The sequence below is a fragment of the Pinus tabuliformis genome, chromosome 4_2 (assembly GCF_031772625.1).
Source record: "Pinus tabuliformis cultivar Carrire ecotype Pingquan chromosome 4_2, CPIR1, whole genome shotgun sequence".
Classification (NCBI taxonomy): domain Eukaryota; kingdom Viridiplantae; phylum Streptophyta; class Pinopsida; order Pinales; family Pinaceae; genus Pinus; species Pinus tabuliformis.
Genome location: NC_142304.1, coordinates 1,062,611,499 through 1,062,630,592, shown reverse-complemented (window position 1 = coordinate 1,062,630,592; position 19,094 = coordinate 1,062,611,499). Strand labels below are relative to the sequence as shown.

Below are 19,094 nucleotides of genomic sequence, written 5' to 3'. Positions count from 1 at the left end.
GCAACACCAACAGTAGCTACAGCAACACCAACAATAGCTACAACAACATCATACAAAGCTTAACCACCTTTGCTACGTCTGCTAGCATACATTCTGGTTCTTTGCCACAACCACAATAGCTCCAACTACAACAGCTCTCTGTTTTTACTGTTTTATAAATTCTCATACCTTTGTCCATTCGTTTTCGCTTACTCAATGGCTCTTTGGCTTCCTCTTCGCTCGCTTGAGCTTCGGCTTCCTCTACACTCGCTTGACCTTCCGGCTTCCCTCCTCCATTCGCTTTATCTTCCTCATGATTACCTTCGATTGATGTGTTGTCACAAAAATATAATGTCGTCACGAAGGTGTTTCAGCAATGCCGAAATATAATTTCGTCACAGATGTGTTTCAGCAACGTCGAAATATAATTTTGTCACAGAGGTGTTTCAGCAATTCCGAAACTGGTGTTTCAGCAACGCCGAAACTGGTGTTTCAGCAACAGAGACATTGATGTTTCAACAACTTTTCTCCAACCTTTTCAACAGTGTTCAACAGCCGTTAAAGCATGCATACATGGGTTTTACAAGCCTGATAACGTAGTCTAAGTCTTCCGCCTCCGATATCTCTGTTTGTGTTACATGCATATACAAGTCTTTGCCGCCATATGCATGTTTATGCCGTGGATAGTGCTACAACATTCTGTGTTCTCCACTTGGCTCCTCTTGTCTCCTCTTGTGTGCTCCTCTTGGCTCCTCTAACTCTGTCTGCTTCCTCTATGGCTCCTCTCGTCTCCATCTGCTCCTCTTTGCTTATGGCTTGGCTATCCTAATGGGCTTACTCCTGTCTCTTCATGAATCTGCTCTGCATCCCCTTGGCTTCATGTCATCCTCTAGTATCCAGAATATTGCCATATTGACATCAATGACAACCTAGGTCAACATAAACATTGTCTATTCAATACTTTACATCAATGAGAAAATGGAATTTTTGAATTTAATTACAAACCGTTTGTGTTTATGGTACATTGTAATTAATATATAATGTTAATTTTCAAATTATTATTTTTACTGTACATAGTAATTAGTGATATAGTACATAGTAATTAATAATAGAGTACACAAAAGTCAATTCTTGCCATCATTACACAATAAGAGGGACGGCATTTCAACCAATCGTATATGAGATAAATAGAAATAAATTTTATTTAAAAATAATAAATTTAATTTCATAATGTTAAACTTTGGATAGATTTTAAATCTTTTTAGTCAAAGAAAAACTAATAACAAGTCAATGAAAAAATGCATATGTTATATCCTGCCAGTGGCAAGTATAATAAGACCCTTTGTGGGCATGTTGCATCAATTAAGTCAATGTACAAAGTCAAGGGAACAACTCCAAGCAAGGTCAAATCCTCTCCCAGCATCAACGTGGTCTCCAAACATTGAAACAATGAATAAAATTGAATTATAAAGAAAACTGTCAAGTCAACTTTAAGACAGTCATGTTGGCTTGAATATGAGGGACAAACCTCTATTTATAGAGGTTTTCCACTCCTCAAAAGGACATCCATCTCGCTCGGAAATCTGCAAGCAAGAGAGAAGACAAGGAAGGATGAAGACAAGGCAATAAAAAGTGTTACAAGGATAACGAAGAAATGAGGAAGGACAATGAAGGTGTAGATTGTTTTCTAGGGCAGAAAAACAATCACATGTGCGAAGTAATAAGGAGAGTCTGTGGCCAGATCAATAGTGAAATTGCAATGACATATTCTTCATGGTTTAGGATAGTAAATAGGTCTACAAGGCCTCTATTTCCAACGAAAAGGCAACGAGGCCAAGAGCATAGTTCCTAGGGTTTATGTCCACACATGCAAAGTTTTCAGAAGTTTGCTTATGCAAATTTGACCACAGTTGAGGGCATGACACTTAAAGGTCTCATTTGTGTTGAAGAATCTAGGGCAAGCAAAGTTAAGATGAGTCTTCGTTACATGATAACAATTTGTGAAGTATTTAAACAATTTATCTTAGTTTGATGTTTACTTCATTATTAACATGTGTGTGTTAACTTCATCAAACTACTATCAAGAATAAAAGAGACAGGAACACAAATGTTTGGCTTTCTGCCAGGGCCAAAACCTCTCCCTCTTGGAGAGGAAAACCCACGCAAAATTATTCTTATAGAGATTCTATTGACAAATACCAAGACCATGACCCTTGACACTATTTGCCTCTCCAAGACCAAGCCATCAATCCTCTTTCTCGAGCACTGCTGAGATCATCATCTTGCTGCTCCTCTGACACCATTGCATTACTGAGAATTTCATTATTGTAGCAATGTCATCAAGTTTATCATGGCTACACCATGGTTGTCTCTATCATGACATCACTTCACTGTACTGCTTCTTTCATCATACTTGGACTGTAATACTTCTTGTGATCCTTGTCATTGTGACTGCCTTTGAAATCATATTCATATTGAGATTACTATCTTGACTGAGATTGTAACCATGTTATAACAGATATACCTTACTATACCTTATCCAAGATTTCAAACCTCCAATAAGGACATCCTAAACTATCCTCTATAATATGGATCTTTGCTCCATCCATGACTGCACCTAGTCACTGAGATCTTGCACCCAAGTTTGTAGCTATGCTGAGACTATAATACATATAAGGCAAAGATGTGATCTTCATTGATCCTATAGAATAGATCCATGACTACTCATCCTTGTACCTAGTATCCTACAGGGATACCATGATTGCTCCTTGTCATACTTATCCATGTAATGCGAAGACTGTCACTATAAGGGTTAGGTCTCTATATAGTTTAGACCTTACTGCAATAACCTCATCCGAAGTCTTTACTTCCTCGTCCATCTGAGCATTGATTCATAGGTAGTATATAGATCAGATCTGCGTCCATATTATACTTTCAAGTTCTAGTCATGACTGCACCTAATACCCTAGCTGGGGTGTAGTTAGACCCTGCTTCTTCATGCGAGATCTTCTTCCTTGATTGCGTGCTCTCTACCTCCTTGACCGTGGCTCCCTCACCCGAGTCCTTGTCTGCCTACGGTGACACGGGATCATGTTGTCTGCACCCATACGAAGCACACCTTCCTACGCCCTATACCCTATTGACATCTCAGAGAAATGTGAGATCTTCACCATTGATTTGCGAATACCTCAACAGGGTATTTATAGTGTTTGTGCACATATATATTAGGCCGACATGACCTTCTGAACTGACGTGTCTTTTTCTTCAAGCTGACATGTCATATATTTATATATTTAATCCATTTTTGAGCTGACATGAAGATCCTTTGAATCTTTTGCTTGCAGACTTTGGTAGGCTTGCTTTTGAGGCATTGATCTTGGTCTTGGAGGGTTGTTTAGACAACTTGAAGACTTGTACATATTTACATAAACTCATGAAGATTTTTTATACACATGACATGACTCTTTTACATATGAATAAATCCTAAAGACATCAAGAAGAAGTCTTTCACCTAGAGACACTTCTTGCTCATGAAACCCATGTAGCAAGATTACAAAAATAATTTATTACATCATGTATTACATCAGTTACAAAGATCATGTCATTATGAAGACCGAACCTAATTACACTTTCTTCAACACTCCCTCTTAACTAGGGAGGTATTCATAATGGTACTTGGTCATTCTCAATCTGAAGAATTTCTCATAAGAAGAATCGGATTTGCAATCCATTTGTTACAACACCATTTCAACCAACATTGTTTCTATTTAGCAAGGCCTTGACTAACAACTCTATCTCTCACTTCGATCAGAGCACACAATGTTGGCGAGACCAATGACTGGTAGACACACATCATCATTGTCTCTCTTAGGGTCATACCCACCTGGGTGTTCTCTGAGTATTCCCTACTAGGGCTATTCTCATCTTGGGTTCCAAGCCCTCAAGAATATCGGTCCTCTTTCCCACTCTTGTCTTAGATGCCCTACCACATCCTCAAAGAGTGTTAGATGCCAGATGATTACACAATCCTCCATTCTTTCTTCCAAACTGAAGACAAGAATGTCGTGTCTAACTCTCCCTCTTAATTAGGGACGATTTCCAAGTTTCTTTTCACTTAGAAACTTGCTCGAGTTCCTTTGCTCATAGGAACTTCCCAGAGCTCCCTCTTACCCAGGGACTCTATTGTTAGTGCTTTATAGGGTCTTCTAGTTCACTGATGATTCAATACTTTGATGTCATCAATTTCTTCACATGTAGGGTTCAACCATCCATCACTTTCCTCCATCATGTCATTCCTTCTTTCCCGGAAAGTATCCTCCTTGGCTTTACATCTGGGGCTTCCTTCATAAGCTCATATGTATTTCCTTTCCTTCAACAGTGATTTCTTTGGATCACAATGTACATAATTGTGACATCCTTTGTAATTCTTCTTTCCTTAATCCTGCACACATACCCAGACTTTTCCAAGAGGTCAGACACCAAAACAAATCACATATTACCTTTTGGTGATGGCCTTCTTCTAGTGACATCTTCTTGTAGGTATCAATCGTCCTTCATACATGTTGACACATCTCCCAATAATATCTGTTGTCAAGGGTCCTCATCCTTTCAGACTTCCGTTAGAGTCTTCACATCTTTCTAGGAGATATCCTGGTCAAGTCTTCCTGATCTTTTGGATGTTAATTGCCTTCATCAAGGTTGCATACTTCACGATCTCTTCCATCCTTATTTATTTCATTCCCAGGAGCTCTCAGAGTCTTTCAATTGTAGTCAACTACCTCATACTTCATATGAGGACATATTATGTTGATTTCATCTAGTTAGATTTATGGCTTCTTGAATCCTTTCAGAGAAGAGATCCTTTCCCTTTTGATCCATTTTATCTACAACCCTATATCATGGCATTACAATATCAGATGCAAATACAAATACAATCATACATACCTCATTTTTCCTTCAGGTATCTTTCAGCAGCTTCCTTGATTGAACGAATCTTCAATCCCTTGATCTGCTTCATCATATCATCAGTCCTTTGTCTCATGATTTCCATAAGTTGGAAATCCTGATGAAACATTTGTTGCCTTCTGGACTAGGAGATCCTCCGCTAAAGTTTCTATCAGAGATCCTTCAGGATCTAGTATGTCCCCATCTGGAAAATGCTTCCTTTGACCTTCCTTTAATGTATACTGAGATTCCCAAGAGCTATATCCTTTATGATTCCCATACTAGCTCTTGTTTTTCATGATGCCACGATGCATCTCCTTACCATGATCATATCTGCAGGGTCTTCTGATAGGATCCTTTTGAGAGGGATACCATCTCATTCTTAATGGAGATATATTATTCCCTCTTTCTCTGAGCTTTCTTCAGCTTCCTTCACCCTTCCAACGATCATAGTACTATTCTGTCTTGTCAACTTGCCTTAATCTATTGCTTCATAGAGACCACAGACTGTTGATCAAGGTACCCTTCTTGTTCATGGACATCTGTTACCTTGCTTATCAATAATGATCATCTATTCATCATTTTCTTAGATCTCTCAATTGAGATCTCATGAAGATGTTTCTTCATTCCTTGGCACCTTCTGCACTTCATTTCAGAGAGTATATCCTTTTATGTCTCCTTTCTTACTTCATAGAACCTTAAGAGTTCTCATGACTTCAAAGGAGACCTTGATGTACTGACTTCACTCCCTCATGAGGATTCTGTCAATCCTACTACAAGAACTTTCGATGACTTATCTAACCCATAGATCTTCTTGCACTGATGAAGTCAATAAATCAAAACTTGATTATAGAATAAAAGATACTTACTTGATATGTGAAGACAAGATCTTCACCTTGATCATGTTGGTTGTTGTTGAGGTAGATGCATTGATGTTTCCTCCGGATAGGATCCTTGCTGAAGCTTCTCTTCAAGTCCTTCAAGAATAATTGACTTGAATATCTGGTCCTTGCAGCATCGACTAGAGGTTGCTTGCCATGATGTAATTGGATAGTGCAACATCTGATTTGAGTATTGTCCATATGCTCTCGAATCAATTTGAAAGGTATTTAATCTGAGATAGTAACTATCACTGAGATGCTGAAGGTGTAGCTGTGAGATCTGAAAACTGTTTTCATTCAACAACCCTTACTGCTGCAGACTTGATGTTGTATACTGTTTCCTTGATCTAAGGTTTGATCAAGGTAATTGTTTAATGTAGGTCCTGCCATCTTTGAACTTGCTTTGATGCTTGAATCTTGATTCTTGCATGTCTCTTTTCTACCCTTCCTTTGACTGTTGAACCTTCCCTCTGATACCATGTTGAAGAATCTAGGGCAAGCAAAGTTAAGATGATTCTTCGTTACATGATAACAATTTGTGAAGTATTTAAACAATTATCTTAGCTTGATGTTTACTTCATTATTAACATGTGTGTGTTAACTTCATCAAATTGCTATCAAGAATAAAAGAGACAGGAACACAAATGTTTGGCTTTCTGCCAGGGCCAAAACCTCTCCCTCTTGGAGAGGAAAACCCACACAAAATTATTCTTATAGAGATTCTATTGACGAATATCAAGACCATGACCCTTGACACTATCTACCTCTCCAAGACCAAGCCATCAATCCTCTTTCTCGAGCACTGCTGAGATCATCATCTTGCTGCTCCTCTGACACCATTGCATTACTGAGAATTTCATTGTTGTAGCAATGTCATTAGGTTTATCATGGCTACACCATGGTTGTCTCTATCATGACAACACTTCACTGTACTGCTTCTTTCATCATACTTGGACTGTAATACTTCTTGTGATCCTTGTCATTGTGACTGCCTTTGAAATCATATTCATATTGAGATTACTATCTTGACTGAGATTGTAACCATGTTATAATAGAGATACCTTACTGTACCTTATCCGAGATTTCAAACCTCCAAGAAGGACATCCTAAACTGTCCTCTATAATATGGATCTCTGCTCCATCCATGACTGCACCTAGTCACCGAGATCTTGCACCCAAGTCTGTAGCTATGCCGAGACTGTAATACATATAAGGTAGAGATGTGATCTTCATTGATCCTATAGAATAGATCCATGACTGCTCATCCTTGTACCTAGTATCCTACAAGGATACCATGACTGCTCCTTGTCATACTTATCCATGTAATGCGAAGACTGTCACTATAAGGGTTAGGTCTCTATATAGTTTAGACCTTACTGCAATAACCTCATTCGAAGTCTTTACTTCCTCATCCATCCAAGCATTGATTCATAGGTAGTATATAGATCATATCTGCGTCCATATTATACTTTCAAGTTCTGGTCATGACTGCACCTAATACCCTAGCCGAGGTGCAGTCAGACCCTGCTTCTTCATGCGAGATCTTCTTCCTTGATTGCATGCTCTCTGCCTCCTTGACTGCGGCTCCCTCACCCGAGTCCTTGTTTGCTTGCGGTGACATGAGATCACGCTGCCTGCACCCATACGAAGCACACCTTCCTGCACCCTATACCCTATTGACATCTCAGAGAAATGCGAGATCTTCACCACTGATTTGCGGATACCTCAACAGGGTATTTATAGTGGTTGTGCACATATATATTAGGCCGACATGACCTTCTGAACCAACGTGTCTTTTTCTTCAAGCCGACATGTCATATATTTATATATTTAATCCATTTTTGAGTCGACATGAAGATCCTTTGAATCTTTTGCTTGCAGACTTTGGTAGGCTTGCTTTTGAGGCATTGATCTTGGTCTTGGAGGGTTGTTTAGACAACTTGAAGACTTGTACATATTTACATAAACTCATGAAGAGTTTTTATACACATGACATGACTCTTTTACATATGAATAAATTCTAAAGACATTAAGAAGAAGTCTTTCACCTAGAGACACTTCTTGCTCATGATACCCATGTAGCAATATTACAAAAATAATTTATTACATCATATATTACATCAGTTACAAAGATCATGTCATTATGAAGACCAAACCTAGTTACACTTTCTTCAACAATTTGGATGTGCATCTAAGTCTACAAGGTATCCAAATCAAGGGAAGAAGGCACTCTCTATAGCGAAGCAAAGAAGCCCTAATGTCTTAGGGTTTCCTAACCTAGACAAGCAACTGAAGAAGGAAGAAGTGCTAAGAATTCAAGTGCCGGAAGATGTGCCGAAGGTAACAGTGCAGGAAGAGGAAGGATTTGACCTATGCTTGGAGGAGATCCTAGTCAAGGGTTTAGGGTTTGGTAACTGTTCAAATAAGAAGCTTCAATAAGAGAAATCTTACAAAGGGTTTTCCTCTCAAGAGTGGAGAGGGTTTGTCCTTGGCAGAGAGCCAAATTCTGTGTTCTTGTTATTTTGCTTTGGTAGCAGTTTGATGAAGCACACACATATGCACTAATAATAATAAGAAGAAGTATAAGCTATATAGAAGAAGTAAAAAGACTTCACAAATTGTTATCAAGTCTCAAAGAATCATCACAACACTACTTTGTCCTAGATTCTCTAACAGTTCCCTTGACCGGATCTATAAAATACCATGGGTAGAAAACCATCATGCCCAAAACCATGTGCGAAATCCATGCACAAAACCATAGGCAGGTCCGACCACCTAATATAGGGTCCAAAATATTTTTCTCGGGCCACTGCCCCGGACCCTGTAAAGGGGGGCTATCGCCCCCCTCAAACCCCTCGACAAGGGGGGCTGTCGTCTGCCCTATGACCCCCCCACTGCGCTCGAGTCAATGAAGGGGGAGTTGGTTGCCCCCCCTCTACCCCCGACTTCGCGCATGGGGCTAGTTGTGGAAAGAATATAACACACACCCAACAGAGGCTTGGTTGAGCCTAGACGCCCCTTGAGAAGTTTAATTCCCCTAAAGTGGTTTCCATTCCTCATTCCTCCCCATGAGGTTTGAACTTGTGACCTGGCAAGGGCTAAAGCCCACTTAAACCAACTCGTCTACATCTCATGGGTGAAGTGATTTTTATTTTAACATAGGGTTATTTTTATTTTATTTGTACATACTCAAAATGTTTACGGGACCTTACATCTCTATATCGGGTATAAACCAACCTAGATCTATCTTAACTCATTTCCCTCGATGATAAGTAATAAAAGAGGTTTGCATCTTAGGAGATTTCATCTCTTTCGGAGTTGAGATGGATCTAGGTTGATTTAATTTCCCCCTTTTAAATAGGCTATATTCCACTTGAATACCATGGGTTCTCATACCATGAAGTTATTTTTATTGTAACGCTTTTTTTGTTCAATTTATTTTGATTGACTAAAAATGTTTTACATGTCAAAATTTTGTCTAACTTTGAATTCCTCAAACTCATATTAGTTTAAAACAAATATATAAGTTAAATATATATACATTTAAAGACATGTAACCAAATTTTTAACCATGGACATTTAACTTCATTTTACTAACTTTGTTATGATACCAGAGCTAACTAATACATGTCCAAAAAACTATATGGTTCACATTTGTACATATTTATATAACAAATTTTTTTATCTATTGTAAAGAGTGCCCATTCACCATCAATCCAAAGCCCCATGAGATTAACTTTTCATATAATTATTATTATAAAAAATTATATTTTATCATCCATTTAATAATTATTAATAATTAAATTAAAATTATAAAATTTCTTATAAAAAAACAAAAATAATTATTAATCCAAAAGCCTTTTCTATTTTGTATTGTGAGATTTATCCTATAACACTCTTTTTCCCTCCATTTAATGCCTCACCCTCCATTTAACGCCGTGGCTTTCACATTAATGTGAAAATACTAGTTTATACTTATTCACAACTTTAATTTTTTTATTATTATTATTTATTTTTTAAACATAATCAAAATTAATAATTCAAAGGCCATGATAGATGATCCATGTAATTCTCTCCCTTTAATATCGACCATACAATTTGTACGGTGAAGATTTAATCTCGACCTCCATACATACTGTCCAACCATGATTGACTCTGGCATGGAGTTCTGTAGGGCAGGGTAATAGGCGAGGACATTCCCTGTCGTGGGCAGGTTGAAGCACAAGTCACATATTTCACACCGTATGGTGTATTTTCTTTTCTGTTGTGGAAGGCAAAATTTTGGTTAAGCAAATTTTTCCTTTTAGGGTTTGATGCAAGCTTGGGACAGTCAGAAAGAAAATATTTCCCTCCCAGGCTGTGTCATTGTAGAGAGTACTGCAGGGCTGGAGGGGAGCTTGGATCCGGTGACTGTGGCTGTGGCCATGGGAGATCAGGGTTTGCCTATCAAATAGCGAAGGCCATGTGGGCATGGATCTACCTCTATAAAGGATTCCCCGGTTGGCTGGATTGAGGTGGTTGGAGTTTATCACCACTGGTTCAGGTTCGATTCTCAGGGTTCTGTGTGTCTTTTATTTGAGACTCCTGAAAGTTATGCGCTGGATTTGGTCAGCGATGATAACTGGAACGGGGGATGGACTTGGCCTTCAACAGTATGCATTCGAAGACAATGATATTCAAGTTATACATTCCTGAAGTTATTTGCCCAAGGCTTAAATTGTTAATTTTTCAGCAACCTAAGTTTGATAACTCAGGCCTGCCATCAACAGTAGCGAGAATGGAATGTTGCATAAAATTTGAAAGGGTATTCTAGGTGGGGTTGCAAAGATCTCTGGTTTGTTCTTGGGTTGTGAGTTTTCTTGAGTGTTTTTTGTTTTCGGGTCCGAGCTTTGGCTTGTCAAGTTTTCCATTTTTGTTTTTAATATAGATATCCTAGAGGAATCCAGGAGTTCGTTTGACATATAATTAGTAAATTTTTGGGGTTAAGATATGTTTTCCTTTCCGTAGTAGGGTCACAGCAGGGAATTTGAACTTGAGTCTTTACGGGGTTAATTAATTGAGATGCCCTGGAAGTTTTTTAATATAATTTTGATTTGGTGGATTTCTTAGATTTTTTGTTATTGTTGTAACTTTTACGTTCTGTTGTTGTCGTTGCCCAGTTTTGCAGCACTGATTGTAGATGTAGAAATATGCGCGTGAATTTAGGATATGCAAGATTGAAATGATTTGTGAGTGATTTCAAAATTTTTGCAACTTTCCAAGGTCATTCTGTTTATGCGATTGAAATGATTAGTGAGTGTTTTCAAATTTTTTTGCAACTTTCCAAGGTCATTCTGAATATGCAAGATTGAAATGATTTGTGGGTGTTTTCAAAATTTTTGCAACTTTCCAAGGTCATTCTGTTTGGTAACGGTTTTCCAACTTCCATGTCCTGAAAGCTTGTGGAACCTGCAATTTCAAGCTTGGGGCAAACACCTTCAGGAATTCATAGCTTGAATGTAGACCTGGCTGAGAGTTTGGACTGCTAGTTGCAGCTAATGGACACAGAGCGCGCATATGAGAGTGACAGAGCTACAGTGCCATGCAACTGTGAGAATACAATACCAGTTGAAGAATTTACCAATGTTCGGAAGGATCTCGTCCCTACCAGGGGCACAGGTAAGTGGTGATGCTGTTATCAATTTCATTATGATATTCGGTGAATGAACATGTGCTGGTTGTAATTGTGGGGTTTTAAGCGCTTCTCTACTTAAAAATGATTTCTATGCATGTTATCTGCAGCTGTGACATCTGTGACCAATGAAGGGTTCACTTGGGGAAATTTTGAGGGCTAAGATTGTCTGTAAACACAGACATCTGTGCTTTTGTGTTTTTGTTCTCAGAAATTAATTATGTTACAATAACGCAAACAAGCTGGTTAAAATCAACATGCATTTAGCTCTGTCTAGTGTATCATGACAGGTGTGACTTTTTGAATCTGCATACCTACATCTACACACGTTTATATAAATACTGGATTTGATTCCATCCTCTTACAGATCCATAGCAGAGGCCCATCGACATGACTTTTAAACACAAGCATATTAAGATACTCAGACAGGACGCAGAGACTATAGGCCAGTATTTCTTAAGCCTTCTTCATCCATCTCCAGTACTTTCTGCATACATTATCTTCCTGTATGCAGTACAAAAAATTCCCTAATTCCTCACTTCTCTTCAAGTTACATCATTCGATACTGAGATCCTTACCTGTGCCGCTTAACAGCATCACCACAGGGCAGGGGTAATAGACATGGATGTGACATACTTTTTTCATATTGAGCTGTAAAATGTATCTCACCTTCTTATGTGCAACATGGCAATAAACAATATAAATCTGTTTTGTGTGGCCGAGGGGTCAGGTGTGGTATTTTTATCTCCTTCTATGATGATCTTTGGTTTTTGGTTGTTGTTGTTGTTGTTTCATTTCAATTGAATGGAGGTTGTCTTCTTACATAGTTTTATCCCGGAACCAAAGCTATCATTTCAGCTTGATCTTTTAAAATATATGAATTTGATATGGCTTTCGTTGGTCTTGATTTACGCTACCATGTTTTAGCCTCAATTTGGTTTCCACTGGGTGCTCCATGAAAACTCATCTTGTGCCTCTCATGGATTGGTGGAGACCAAGGTGTCTTGTCTTAACCCCGTCCCTTGCAGAAAACTGGATCTGGTTTTTCTTTGATAAATATGATAGAGTGATAAGTTTATACAGAGAGAGGGATGCTGGAATCTCTTTTGGAATCTTAGTATGACGATCGGTCTTCTGGATCCCAGCGCTGGGTATCTTCATCTTGATTTGGAGGTATGAATCTATACTATGGGGCATCCTTGATTATGGATTTTGCCTAATCCCAGATTTGAGAGAGGCCATTTAGTGACAGGTTTCCATAATAGATTTCCATCAAGTGCCGATAGATTCCATTTATCAGCTACTTCTATTCAACCATCGTTCTCATACCAATTTGTTGATACAATATCTAAAGAATTTGGTGCTAGATTTGAAAATTTCACAGTTCCCTCTCCCTTTCTGCTATAAAATTTTCCCATCATAATGTATATATATATCTAAAAGAATGGGTTCATGCTGTGAGGTTTAAAACCAATATGCAATATGTGTGAGTTTCAAAACTCATGATGATTTAAACTTCCTAGTTCCACGACATTTACTCAACTGGTAGTAGGATGCTCTTGAGATTCCTGCTTAGTCATGTTGAAGTAATTTCTGCCTTTTGGTGAGATATGTATATTTGTCTGCAAATATATTTTCATTCGCTTTGTTCTAGTTATGTTTTCATTTCTGTAGACAAATTATCATCAGCAGGCAGGAGAGTCAGGTTTGATCTAGATTGTGTTTTAGGTGCTTTTGGAGAAAATAGTGAAAGAGTTATTTCCATTATGATTGATAAATCCTGTGGTGTTTTTTTCTTGTGTGAACTCCATATGATCCAAGTTCTGACAGAGATCTAGGGTGATCACTTCAGTCCAGTGCCAAAGCAGAAACAGCTTTAAGAATCTTATTGAAAGTACATGTGCTGTATTACGGACAAAAACATTTTGTTTGCTTTTGACAATGTGACTTGCCTTTTCCCTGTTGAAACAACACCAAAACTACAAGTGGTTTTATTTTTAATGATAGATGGTCAAATATCTTTGTGAAGCCGTTAAGTGATGTGCTGTATTATGGACCAAAACTACCTGTGGCTTTATATTCTATCATAGATGGCCAAATCTGTTTGTGGATCTGTTAAGCTGCATCGATTCTTTGCTGTTATGAGAGTAGGTGCAGTAATTACATTTGATCTAGTGCTGGTTTCCAGCTATGGGTCAATTTTCTGTTGATGACAAGGGAATAGAAAGAAATAACAGGTATTTCTTATGTATTCTGGTGACTATTTTTTTCGATCATATCTGCATCGGGGGGATATTTAAAGAAATTTGTCTGGGCCCTTGCATACTAATGGATTGTGTTTGTCATTAGTATGTTACGTCAATTGTTTTCCCTGGAAGTTAAGCTTGTTTAGATTGTTTCTGCTGTTTTTACATAATCCTCTTATCTTGTCTTATTGGAAGAATTTTCTAAAAAATAGATCTGTGATCATGGACGGTGAGTGGATTTGACTGAAGAATTGTCTTTCTGTTGTCACCATTACCAATATGTTTTCTTTGTTTCAGCAGTTGTCCAGCTGCTGACAATATGATTTACCAAATGAGAGGGTTATAAGATAATGTGGAAATTACATTGTATTGGTCGAAATAATAAAGGGTCGATTGCTTAGCTTGCTGGTTGCCCAACCATCTCACCACTGAAAGAACAGATGATTAAAAAAGAACAAAGGAGATGGTGATGATAGGGCTGATGTTGGCCCCTGGGCTTCAAGGGCCGTAGACAAGACACCCATGCAAATCTGAAGCTTCGGGTTTAGCAATTGTCTAAATTACTGGTGCATAAATTGGCTTTACTAGGTGTTTGAGCCAGTGCAAAGTTTTCAAAGGTTTTGAAGCTGTTTATTTAGGAAATTTGTAATGAACTGTGTCAAGTATGGAGTATGATATGCCATATCTTATGTACTCTGGACTGTTTATTTTGAATAATAAAATTTTCATTGTCATTGTATTGTTATCCAGTCTTTGAGTCAATTCATGTGTTCTGTCTTTCTGTGAGATTGGTTTTGCTTTACCCAATTACTTTTCAGATTTGCTTGATCTTACCAAGGAAACTGCCGGTATAGGAGTACTTGCTACTTCACTTGTGAATTACAGTGGCTTGGGGATTATTACCTGTAGGTTTGTTTTTTGTGTTGCTTTTTGACTTGGTATTATGGGATTATTACCTTTGTTTTTCATTGTTAGAATTTTTCATGGGTTGTTCTTAAGTTCTTCTCTCTTTAGAGTGGAATTAGTGTCATGATGGAAAAATTGGAAAGATGGTGCATTTGTAAAAGTGATCTTTAGGAGTGTAGTTTGTTATGTGTGCTCTTATTACTTTATCTTATATTAGCCCTTCTTTTTTTATGAAAGCTATGCTTGCTTGCTTAGGTTAACGTGGTGGTTACATTATTTTTGGGCATGTTGTATAATGATTGTTATATATCCTAGTGTTTATATGGAGGGAGTAATTCTTTTTGTTTATATGTAGGGAGTGATTCTTTTTGTTAATGGGATGTGAGAGGGTACCAAGGTTAATATCTAATGTCTATTTATTGTAGCTTTACTGTAGCTTTACTGTTTATGAATGTATGTTGGGTGGATTTGTGAAGTTACTCTTACTAGTCCCTGCCTACCGCAGTGCAGGGACTATAGCGATTGATTTGTTGTTGAATCGATATTAATTTGCGTTGACTGATGTATTTAACCGACACTTGCTTTTATCCAAAGTTTAATTTTGGAGGTCTTATTGCCGAGTTACAGAATATGCAATCCCCAAATAGGTTTTATCCAAAGTATTGATTTGTTTAAAGATTTGGCTCTGTTAATTTTATCCAAAGTTTCTATTGCTACTGTTCATGGTAGAGCCATGAGGTGGGAACGGTCTGTCCACCTTTATCCAAAATCTGGATTCCCCTTGTGATTTGTCCGCCTTTATCCAAAGTCTGGAATCCCCTTGTGATTTGTCTGCCTTTATCCAAAGTCGTCCCCTTGTGATTTGTCTGCCTTTATCCAAAGTCGTCCCCTTGTGATTTGTCCCCCTTTAGCCAAAGTCTGGACTCCCCTTGTGATTTTAAGTATGGTACATTACTTGTCCGCCTTTATCCAAAGTCTGGATTGCCCTTGTGATTTTAAGTATGATACATTACCTTAATTTTATACAAGGCCTAGTACCTTTATCCAAAGTTTCATGCTTATGTCACTTCCCATATTTTTTATAACAACTTCTCACCACCTGCCAGTGTTTCACTTCAGGGCCAAGACATCTATTCTTCACACCGCTACTTCATTCCACTGCCAACATTCCACCAACAAAACATTTATTCTTCACACTGCTAACGTTCCACCAACAACATCTACTTCATTCCACCGCCAACATTCCACCAACAACAGATAGGTTTTTCGGTAGTGTTCTTCGAACCAGTGGGTATTGTTCTTTGAACCAATGTTTCGCTTCAGGGCCAACACATCTATTTTTCACATCACTACTATTCTTCACACCGCTACTTCATTACACCGCCAACATTCCACCACCAACAAAGAGGTTATTCAGTGCTGTTCTTCCAAACACAAACTCATCTTGAGAATGAGAACTTATCTGGAGGAAAATACAAGCCATGTTGTTTTTGCCCCAATAACTCATACGCCATGTTGTGGGTCTGCTTGCCGCAAAGACGAGCAATAATCCTACATCATGGAGAAAAGACATGCAACAATTAGTGAGAATTGCTGTAGAAAAGACGTACAATAATCATCCTACACCCTGCAGAAAAGATATGATTGACATGCAACAATCAATGAGAGTCCTTACAAGTGAGGTAAGTTTAGTGGTTAATGCTCATAAATGAGTCAAGTCGTTTAGTGATTAATGCTCATAAATGAGTCAATTCCATGTACGTAATAATGTTTTTTTATTTGTTTGAACGTTTTTCTGTTTTTCTATTAACAAGCTTAAAAATATAAGCTTTCTGTCAGTTGGGAATCAAATTATCAACGTCAACAGACCAGGTAGAAGATAAGGAACAACATTTTTTCTTTCAACAAAAAATGAATCGAACATCCCAACTTGAAAGCAATTATATTAATTTAACAAGTACGCAGTTACAATGCGGTTACCAGACATTTTTTAATGAATCGAACATCCCGACTTGAAAGCAATTATATTAATTTAACAAGTACGCAGTTACAATGCGGTTACCAGACATTTTTTCCAACCATTTCTTCGAGTACCCTTATCTTCACCCAATACCATCTTAATGCCCCACACAGCTGTTTCCCCTTGATTTCCTACATTTTTCCCTTGATCATTCTTGGAAAATGATAAAAGAAAATTTAGAGTATTAAACATTGATACCAATTTCTTGATAATTTCTGGTTATTATTTTTCATTTTTCAAACAGAAAAAAAATTACAAAACTCAAAAGTTCATTCTTATCGAATAGTTTATAAGATTCATGATTGGGCACTTAAATATAATTTCTCCAATAATCAACAACTTTTTTGAAATCCCTAAGGTGATCGTGCATTTCTATATTATTTTTGCACCTTACTTTCAAAAGGCATCTATCCTCTACAGTTTGAAACCCCTTTACCACCTTTCCAGCTGCACCCCTTCGATATTCTTATATTAATATCCCTCTTTTGTCCTATGAGAAAACATGCATGTCTAAGAATATTTGTTGTTCCTTCTTGTTGAGGTTCTGGTAACTAATTAGAAGTTTTTCTTTCTCTTTGGCTGGCTTGAACAACATCAAGTCATGTTTCTTTTTCTCATCCAAACCCTTAGGCCATGACACATTACATAAATTTTTGCATGTAGGGGATGCGTTTGTACTTTAGCTCTCATCTAATCTATTTTTTATAGTGTCAAGCATCACATGCAAATCCCAACTGACCGGTGAATGATTGGCAATCACTACACTGGTTGTCATTGAGCATCACATCTTGTCTATGGTGACAATAGGCTATGACCTTGTAGAGTTGAGGCTTCTGTGATTCATAGCAAGTTTATGATAGATTTTTCGGCGAAAATCACATGAGAGATTATTTGTCGACGCGTTTCGAACCAACCAGTGTGGTTCATCGTCAGGACAAGTTGAAGAACAGATCTAGCTTAGCCTGTTTAAATAGCTAGAGCAGAGACACCAACGGTTACCTGGCCAAAGGTTGACTTAAGGAGCAAGGTCAAATTTAGTTATATTAGGTAAGAAATAAATAAATAAATATTATAATATAATAATAAATAAATCAAAAATAAATAAACATATATAAATCTATAATTTTTTTTAGTTATATTAGGTGTGAAATAACTAAATAAATATATAAATAAAATAATAAATTTATTTATTAACTGAATATATAAATATATAGATAATAATAAATTATATTTGTTTATTTATTAAATAAATAAATAAATATAAAAATAAAATAATAAATATAATAGCAAAAGTAAATTATTTATTTAATTTATATAAATGGTATTATTAGTGAGGTAAATAAATAAAAATATATAAATTTAGTTATATTAGGTAATAATAAATTATTTATTTATTAAATAAATATATAAATAATACTAAATTATATTTATTTATTTAATAAAAATATAAATTAATAACTATAATAGCAAAGGTAAATTATATAAATGGTATTATTAGTAAGTTAAATAAATATAAATTCATATATAAATATAGTTATATTAGGTGTAGGAAAATAAGCAAATGAAGAAAAATAATAATAAATTACTTATTTACTAAATAAATATATAACTAAATAAAACAAGAATTAAAAATAATAATAATTCTTTATTTATTTAATTATTAAATAAATGAATGAATATATAAATAAGTGAAAAAAATAAATAAAAATAAGAGTAAATACATTTATATAAATGAAAAAATAATAAAAGAATTAAGTTAAAGAAACTAAATAATAATTAAAATAAATCAATAACAAGAAAAACGATTACCAAATAACAATATTTCATAAACGATTATTATATTGCTACATAGTAGTATTTAGTAATAGTTTATAATTAAATAAATAAATAATAATTAAAATACTAAGGGATTAAGTACATAAATCCTAATACTAATATTACATCATAATAATAACAGAAATAAGTTATTAACAATAAATACTAAATATAAAGAAAAACGCTTACTAGAAAGAAATGTTTAATAGTTTCTTATTTGCATACTAGTAAAAGACTAATAAAAAGTACTAATAATAAAATATAAATAATAAAAAGAGACAGGAAAAACGACTAAGAAGAAAGCGCTGGGACCCAGCACCTGCTGATTTTCCAGCCATCATCTCTATTGAGATTGTTGGATTTCTTTTCAATCTCAATAGCTTCCCTAAATTTCCGATGATGGAAATGAGAAACCTTAGCGATAACACTAGCCTCCTCAATGCAAACATGATGGTTGGTTTTTTCCACATGCTCAGCTAAAGCAGAAGACTTAACTCTCTTATGCTTAAGGTCAGCAGCATGCTCACTAATCCTCTGATTAATGGAGCGATCGGAATCACCAATATAAGGGGTCCCACAGGAGGAGGGGATCATATAAACCCCTTTCATATCTTTGGGGTCAATAGGATCCT

General features: G+C 36.5%; 1 long non-coding RNA gene across 3 annotated transcripts; it reads left to right on the top strand.

The window, feature by feature from the left end:
- The first annotated feature begins 9,902 nt into the window (after positions 1 to 9,902).
- Positions 9,903 to 14,652, top strand: LOC149173281 (uncharacterized). 3 transcript variants are annotated; one of them, XR_016259116.1, is made up of 3 exons: positions 9,940 to 11,032; positions 11,243 to 11,462; positions 11,586 to 12,512. It is a non-coding gene; the product is annotated as an uncharacterized LOC149173281 (long non-coding RNA). The 3 variants fall into 3 exon arrangements; XR_016259117.1 differs by lacking the exon at positions 11,586 to 12,512 and adding an exon at positions 14,022 to 14,652 and having other exon boundaries at positions 9,903 to 11,462; XR_016259115.1 differs by having other exon boundaries at positions 9,941 to 11,462.
- Positions 14,653 to 19,094: the final 4,442 nt, after the last annotated feature.